Here is a 9,329-nt window from a genome sequence, read left to right on the forward strand (position 1 = left end):
TGATGGGACAATAATCGCTCAGAATCAATCCCTAAGCTAGAATCATTATTGCCATCTTACTCGGAAATTTAAAAGGAAAGAAAAAGTCATTACCATTAGTATCAACGTATGTAGACATTTTATAAACTAAAATCATCGTATTGTCTTCTCACGAGCTAGCTTTTTCAATCTTTCTCTAACATGTTTTTCCTCTAGACCATCTTCAAGCTTGGACCTCAAGAAAACAATTGGAAACAATTATCAGTACACGTCTACCTTTCTATCCTTGGTACTATGCAAGCATATATATATATATTCCACAAGAAAATAGAAAACACCCAACACAGAAAGAACTCCGAGCTCTTCCCTACAATAAGTCAGTCTCTTCATAACACCATCTCTTCAAAACAAGGAGTTATTCTCCATGGAACAAGAATCGCACATAGCTATTCTACCAAGCCCAAGGATGCGTCACCTTATCCCCATAGTTCAGCTTGCCAAGCGACTTGCTTTTCACCATAATGTTCGTGTCACAGGCTTCATACCCACAACTGGGATTCCATCCAATGCCATTAAAGGCGTCCTGATCGAGGGTCTCCCCGCCAGCATAGACCGTGTCTTTCTTTGTCCAGTGAGCTTGGAAGACGTCTCCGGAGTGCTGCCCGGAATCCAAGTCTCCCTCACCATGACTCGTTTTCTAGCCTATGTTCGCCAAGTGTCGAAGTTCTTAGCTAAAACTACTCGTTTGGTTATTGTTATCCTAGATCATTCTGCTAGAGATGCACTGAATATTGCCAAGGAACTCAAGGTCCCTCCATACATTTTCTTCCCCTCAAATGCTATGGCGTTGTCATTGCTCTTGCATTTGCCAAAGCTGGACAAGATAGGCTCATGCGAGTACAGAGACCTCCCAGAACCTTAGAAATTTTTTTGTATGCATACTTATTAACAATAGAGATCTAATGGACCCAATTCAAGACCAAAAAGGTGAATGGTACAAATTATTTCTTCGCCTTGTAGAACAACTCCAATTAGCTAAAGGTATTATTTTTAATACAACGTTTATGGGGTTTTTTATTTTTTATTTAAGAAGAGCTGGTAGCTACTCACGTAGCGGCGCCGTCCCAATTTTATTAATAAGCCCTCACTTATAGTGGAGGAATACTGTGATAACATCATAACACTTGGGAGTTTACAAGATAAGCGCTAAGAACTAACCCAAAACCAAGTGTCAAACCAACCAAAAACATTAGAAAAACTACTTCTAACAAGCCTAAATCGACAAACCAACTTAATGCACAAGGCAAAAACCAAGACCAAAGCCAAGAAAACAAAGCCACTAAGCACCGGCAAATAGAACAAGCAAACATAATAAGATCAAGAGCAGATAAAGTGAGAAATGTACCAGGGACTACGAAATGTGAAAATATGGGAGACCAATTCTATCTATACAAAGTAGACCTCGGAGCTGGCCAGGTAAAATATCACTAGAAGACCAATCCATATTTAAACCTCCAGCTCCCCTGACCCAAGAACACCGAATAAGTAAAGTGCAACCTACCAAGACTATCACGAATAACCCCCCCAGCACTAGCTGGCCTTGGATTCCCTAAGCTACTACCATCAGAATTAAGTTTTATCCAATCCTGAGGAGGCCGATTCCATCTGACCACACGAGCTTGCCTGGGCTTAGGAGCTAAAATTGGAATATCCAACCTATGCAAAATAGCAACATCGTTTTTAGAGATTCTAGATACTTTCATAAATAAAGACATAATCCTATGAATCCCCAGCTTAATAACATGCCAAACTGACTAAGTTAAATCCACCGTATCCTCAACTCGAGCTTTACAACGCCTATCCCAAAGCTGCCAAGATATGATAGAAGGGAGAATACCAAGATAATCCGTAACTGAGAAGACTTACCAGCACGAAGGAACTAGAAATTAATTAATTTGCTCCTTCCACATTTGAAAAACACCCATATGAACACCTAAATGGGTTGCACCCAAACGCCAAATTTGTCTAGCAAATTCTCCAGTACAAAGCACGTATCCTCCATATGTTCCCTGGCACAACAATTACATTTAGAAACAATGGGAATGCCAATATTCTTGATCTTATCATCAACACTCAAACAATTATGATAAGCCTTCCACATCATGATAGAAATTTTCTTGGGAATATGAGTATGCCAAATCCAATGGGCCCAGGGTAACGAAGGAGCTTTCACATGGATACAATCCCAAGCACTCTTAGTAGTAAAAATTTCCATTGTTGTCCCTTAGCCAAATAAGGATATCCTGCTCATCCTTCCTTGTAGCCAAAAACTGATATAACTCAAGGGCTTTTAGTTGACCGACTAGTCTTTCCAAGAGGGGAATATCCCACCCATTATCAAGCCAACACCCTTTGATTCTAAGCAAAGGTCTCTCAAGGACCGGATAATGGTCACTAATAGGACCACCATCCGCCCAATCATCATGCCAGAAAGAGACATTTCCCTCTTTCCCTAGCCACTTAGAATTACTTAACACCTCCGGGATACAATGCACAATAGCTTTCCAAAACGAAGTTCCTTATTAGGGTTCAAGAGGGATAAATGACTACCTTGCACATACTTGCCTCTAAAGAAATCTACCCACAAAGACTGACCCTGAGAAAGGTGCCAAGCAAATTTTATATTTAAAGCCCTCTGAACATCCTCAAAGTCCCGAATACCCAAACCGCCTTCCTCAGTAGGATGACATATATGTTTCCAGGCCACCCACTTCTGCTTACCTTTCCCTTCAAAATCTCTCCAAAAAAAGGAACTCATAATCCTGTTCAACACCGTATACACCCCATTAGGAACATGTAGGAAGACCATGAGATGAGTGGCCATGCTCAATAAAACATGACGTAAAGGAATCACATGGCCACCAGTAGAGAGCATTTTCATTTTCCACCTTGCAAGTTTCTTATTAAATTTCCCAATCAACTCACCAAAGTCATAGACCTAGAGACGACCCACCACAATAGGACCACCCAAATATTTAAAAGGAAAAGATCATTCTGAAAAACCAGTCATACAGAGAATATAGGACTTTCTTGGATCAGTGATCTTTTTAGAGAAAAGGATAGCACTTTTATTTTTATTAATAATTTGACCCGTCCAATGCTCGTAAAGATTAAGGACCTCCATCAACCCTCTCATAGAATTCTTCCCACCATTAGTAAAAATAACAATATCATCCGCATATATAAGGTGGGAAATAAGGGGAGTACCTCTAGCTTGAGTAAACTGGCCAATTTTACCATTCTCAAACACATTCTTAAGCAGTTGAGATAAAACCTCTTGCATAATGACAAATAAATAAGGAGAGAGCGGGTCACTTTGCCTCAGACCATGCTTGCCCTTAAAGAAGCCCAGAAAGGTACCATTCATCATAATAGAGTACCAAGGTGAGGAGATACAAAGGTTGATCAGGGTGCAAAACTGAGAAGAAAACCCAAAAGAATCCAAAACGTGAATAAGAAACCTCCAATTCACTCTATCATAAGCTTTAGACATATCAATCTTAACCAAGACATTTCCCCCATTAGTAATTTTATTAATAGAATGGACCATTTCCTGAGTAAGACTAATATTTTCAAATATGCTACGACCAGGGATAAAAGCCCCTTGCTCATGGAAAATCATCTTAGAGAGCAAATTTGTAAGACGACCCACCATAATCTTCGCACAAATCTTATAAACCACTGAGCACAAACTAATAGGTCTAAACTTATCAAAACCAGTAGGAGAATCAACCTTAGGGATCAACACAATAAAAGATGCGGAATAATATTTGGGAAGCAATTGATGTTGGAAAAATTCAGAAACAGCCTCCAATAAGTCTGCTTTAACAATATCCCAGTAGAACCTGAAGAAACCAAAATCAAAACCATTCAGGCCAGGACTACTATCAATAGGAATACTGAACAAAGCGTCTTTAATATCACCAATCGAAGGGGTACTACAAAGCATCAAATTATCTTCCTCAGTAATCACTGGGGGAATTAGATCCCGTAAACTGGAAAACTCACAACTACTACTCTCACTCAAGAATTGCTTGAAATGCTCAACAGAGGCCTTACAAATTTCAAGATGGATATTTAAATGAGTACCATCAGCAAAAAACATGTCAGTGATCCTCTCTTGGTTCTTAGTATTCAGATAAGTATGGAAAAATTTTGAATTTTGATCCCTATCTTTAAGCCATCTTTTCTTGGCCATATGAGAAAGGCAAGTGTCTTCCCGACTCCTTCAATTTAGGAGTTTCAATTTAGCAATCAGGAGATTATTATCATCCTCAATAGAGTAAAAATTCTTAAAGCTATTTTTCAGGCTATCAGTACAATGCTCAAGCTCCTTGATAATCACATCAGTCCTCCCAAAAACACGCTAGTTCCACTCCATAAGCACCACCAAGCCTTTTAATCTTAAAGGATAACTTAAAAAGACCAGAACCAAACCCAGCTTGATTCCATATCCCCTCCACAAAACTAAGGAAATCTGCATGGTCAATCCACATAAACTGGAAACGAAAAGGGCTAGGCCTATACCTAAAAGGATCTTCACACATTTGGATCACTAAATGAGAGTGATCGGAAATAGTACAAGGCAAAACATGAGAAAAAAGGTTAGGAAAACAATTAAGAAAATTTGAATTAAGAAAGGAACGATCTAACCTTGCCGAACTACGAGCCAAGCCGCTTTGACCATTGCACCAAGTCATCAACACGCCTTGTGATCTCATGTCCATCACACCACAATTTTGAATGCATAAATTAAAGTCTTCCATAGCAGTAAAAGGCCAGGGATGACCCCCCTTCATTCAGAATCATTTTTGATAATGTTGAAGTCGCTGCAAAGAAGCCACGAAAGATCCCCATTACTAATCTCAACCAGGTCTTCCCAAAAATTCTTCCTTTCAATAGGGTTACATTTAGCATAAACTATAGTAAGAATAAAGGCGAACCCATTCTCCTCAATTTTCACAGAAACAAATTGGTTCGACCCAGCTAGCCACTGTATAGAAATTGTAGAGTTCCACAACAACCATATTTTTTCACTATGCACCTCATTTGTGACAAAAAGATTACAATTATAATTCTCCAGAAGTGCTGGAATTTTATCTTCCCTAAAAAAAGGCTCATCCAAAGCTATAATATTAGGCCTGAACTTTTTTATAATTTTCCTCAACCGTAACTTGGAAGAGCGAACTCCTCGTATGTTCCAAAAAATAATGGGACTAATCATAAATTAAGCTTATTAGGACGAATAATAGCCCGTGTGGAATTTATTTTTGGAAACTTACTGACTATTTTGGTCGTTCCTTCCGAGTCAGTACAATAATCTTTTTGCAAATCTTCTTTCATGCTAACTCTCTCAACTTCGCAGTTGGATTGTGTTTCGTCAACTTTCTCTTCGTCACCCATAGCATCACAACCTTTAGAAATAAGATGTTCCACATGCTTACCATCGTCGTCCAGTAGCAGCATCTCGTCATTCAAGCTAGACCCATCCTTTATTAATTCTGTGACTTCAAATGAAGGAAGATCATGAGGCCTCACTTCCGTATCAATCAGGCCCAAAGCCGAATCCTCACATTTCTCCACACACGTCTCACTAATCATGGCCACACCACACTCATGCTTGTGACCTGTAGGCCCATTAGAAGAACTCAGTTCCCCTGCATCAACCCAATTTATTGCATGTCTTAGAACCTTGTTATACGTTCTAGATAATTCCCTCTCGGACTTCCAATGTACCTAGTTCATTTTTCATCCTCCAGAGGCTCCTTCCCAACAATATCAACATTCATATCTATAGTATGCTCGACCACTGCATCATCTTCATGAGGAACCGAGCCTTCCTGTTGCACAGCTTCTTGCTCGGGTTGACCCGAGGACTTTAAATTGGCCACAACCACCCCTTTATCTGTAGGCTTCACATCTAGTTTTACCCATTTCTTTGCTCCCTTCATTTGCTTCTTCTAGTCAGTTGCCTTGCAGCATGTGCGAGCATTATGACCCTGACACTCACACGTGGAACAGTATATAGGCAAAGTTTCAAAAACTATCTCATGCCACCTACTTCTTGGGACCCTAGGTTTGTCGATTTAGAAGTAAGTAATTGGTGGCTTTGATGAGTTAACTTCGAGACATACCCGAGCTCCATCTGTACGTGTTGCACAGGTTGTGGAATTATCACATCGTATGAAACATCCTACAGGAGCTATGAGCATCTTTAACACAAATGGCTCGTAAAAACTCAGTGGAAGTCCAGTTAAAAACACCCAAACCGGGACACACGGTGGTTCGTAGTTTTCATCGAAGTCTGGTGTCTATGCAAATAGTCTGTAAAAGATGCAATTAACCTCACATGATTCTCTGGACAAGGCTTTATTAAAATCCATCTCATTAGCCATATGAACAAAAACATGGCGTGGATGCTGCATAGCCGACACCATAGGTGTGCCGGATAACCCAAGGTTTTAAATATCGTATCGTACCGACCGATATGGACGGAATATGCCGTACCGGCCACTGGTTCGGTATAGGTATTGTTCTTGTTTCGTACTGGTCTGAATACCGATCGATATTTCGGCCTATACCGGCCTACGTACCGGCCGGTATTTTGATTTTTTTTTTTCAAATTACAACCTTATTTTTTGACTCCCAATTCATACCAGACTATTTATAATTTTTATATATATATATATATGTATTTATGTATAAATTATTCATATATAAACTACTATTTTAGAATATAATTTATATATGTATATCTTTATACATATAATTTATTTATATATCGACTATCCCGAAATGGTACACGAAACGGTACCGGTATCGAAATATTTCGTTCCAGTGCCTTGACCAGTACGCCATCTGATACGGTTTTCAAAACATTGGGACAACCCCCAACGGCTGCGAATGAAGGATCTCACAGCGTTTAAAGAAGGCCTTTGCCGAACGAATTTCAGGACAATGGAATAGCGAAACGACTAGGCAAGTTTCTCAATCTCGTCCACTGAAAATGTAAACACCAGTTCATCGTCTATGGATTTTGGCTGACAGAAAGAGACCTTCATCTCCGGCAATGGTTGTGGCACCGTGGAGACTAGGTCCGCTAAGGACCAAACCGGGGCTGCCATGGGTGGTGGGCCATCAGAGGCCGCAATGCAGCCAACGCGTAAACCTAGCAAAGCCAAAAATGAAAAAATCCTAGCAGAGCGTTTTCATGTATAAGGAAAGTCGATCACTGCAACTAAGGGCATAACCAATTCGTACGTAATGTTTATGGACTTACATAGTTACATGAGAGAGCTATAAAAGATTTGGCAAATGAAGATGCTGGAAACCTTTACCCAATTGGACCCATGATTAAAATAGGCCAAAGTACTAATCAGGTTGAAGGGTGGGTGTAACACCCGGATCCAATACCCAATTATTTTTTCAAATTTTTGGAATTATACCGATGAAAAGCCCACTAGAGATTTATAAGTATTTTTTTGGAATGGATTATGAGCCCAAAACTTTTTATTTTTTTGCAGATATCGAATATTTTTTTTAATTGAACTTGCCAAGTAGGTTTAAATCTTTCAATATTTTGGATTAGGTGAAATATTTTATTGGGCCGAGAAAATTAGTGGAACAAGTTATAATATTTTTAGAGGTTGAATCGATATCCTGAATTCTAAGGAAAAAGTCCCGCCCAAAATCAAGCCATAGAACCAAATATTAGAATCCACTCCATCCACGTCTCCAATGCATGCACGTTTCTTTCTCCTTCTTTTCCTAGGGCTTCAACCACCTATATTTATATATATATAATCTTATGCAAAACTCCCTCAATTAGGGTTGCCGCTCATGATCCTTAATTTCTTCGTTTCCTTTCTTTTTCTTTCTCTCCCACATATGTTGATGAACCAAGCACCAGTAGCATTCACGTAGGCCATCTAGAGACTCTACGGCGTTATCCATACATGAACTAATGCCTCCACTGTTGGAAACTGCAATCTGCATGTCCTCCACTTTCACGAAAGCCTAACCTGGCTCTGATACCATTTGTAACGCCTCAATGGAAGGCCCAAACCACATCGCCTATACTCCAAAAGGACTAGTCATTGATATGATTGGAGTCTCATTGGAACCTTATAAAGAGCAAGAATTTCTCATTTCCAAGTAATGTGAGATCTCATACACCACCTACCTACATCCTTATCATATGGAGCAGTTGGACAATCAGCCAAATGGCTCAGTCCTATTCATCTCTTTTGGGAGTGGTGGGACTCTCTCTTACAATTAGCTAGAGGAGCTAGCCTTAGGATTGGAATTGAGTGGGCAAAAGTTGTTGTGGGAGGCAAGAAGACCAAACAATGATTTGGCTAATGCAGCATATCTTAGTAACCAAAGCCATGAGGACCTCTTGCTTTCTTACAACAAGGGTTCATAGAGAGAAGCAAAGTGCAAGGTCTAGTGGTCTCATCTTACCGCAAGTCCAAGTCCTTAGCCATAACTCAATGGATGCATTCTTAACACACTGCGGCTGGAACTCGACTTTGGAGCGTATCGTCAATGGAGTACCACTAATTGCATGGCCGCTTTACTCAGAATAGATGATGAATGCAATATTTCTAAATGAATAGGTATAGAGCAAATGAAATAAATTATAATAGTTGAAGAATGAATACACACTACAAGAAAAACAGGCAATTGCCACCAATTTATAGCAACGAAAAGACTATTAGCAACTAATTTTGGTTGTTAATAGTCATTTCGTTGCTATAAATTGGTCGCAATTGCTCGTTTTTCTTGTAATGACAGTCCACCTCGTAATTGTTTATTTCTTTTTCTTTTCTACTAGATTATAAATACCGTAAGGGAGCTAGCCAAAGATTATTCAGACTCGTTTTCAGGGGGATCCTAATCATTTCATAAATACACATAAACACTTGCCGAAGATTATTCATCATCTACGCTTCAACTCACCTTCCATTCAGTTAGTACTCCTACAAAATGGATAGCAGCAGCAACTCCGACAATATGAGGTAATTATTGTCTCATGCATCATTTTGTACTAAACTACAATGGGGGCTTGGTTTCAGTGTTTCCGATTGAAATCTCTCTTCACCTGCCTTTATTAAATCTCTATTCATATATTTTTGATAAATTTAAAATATTGTATATTTTTTTTGTCAGAAATAATTTGTCATAGCTTAACTGTTGATATAATATCTACTATATTCAAATTAAATTCCTTAATTCTCGGTATGTAATATCTTAAAATCCTCATATCCATATACCTTAATAAATATTTT

At 39.1% G+C, this 9,329-nt stretch overlaps 1 pseudogene; it reads left to right on the top strand.

Annotated features, from left to right (window-relative positions):
• The first annotated feature begins 403 nt into the window (after nucleotides 1–403).
• On the top strand, nucleotides 404–8,627 carry LOC122291076 (annotated as a pseudogene).
• Nucleotides 8,628–9,329: the final 702 nt, after the last annotated feature.

This window comes from Carya illinoinensis, chromosome 13, assembly GCF_018687715.1.
Source record: "Carya illinoinensis cultivar Pawnee chromosome 13, C.illinoinensisPawnee_v1, whole genome shotgun sequence".
NCBI classification, from domain to species: Eukaryota; Viridiplantae; Streptophyta; class Magnoliopsida; order Fagales; family Juglandaceae; genus Carya; species Carya illinoinensis.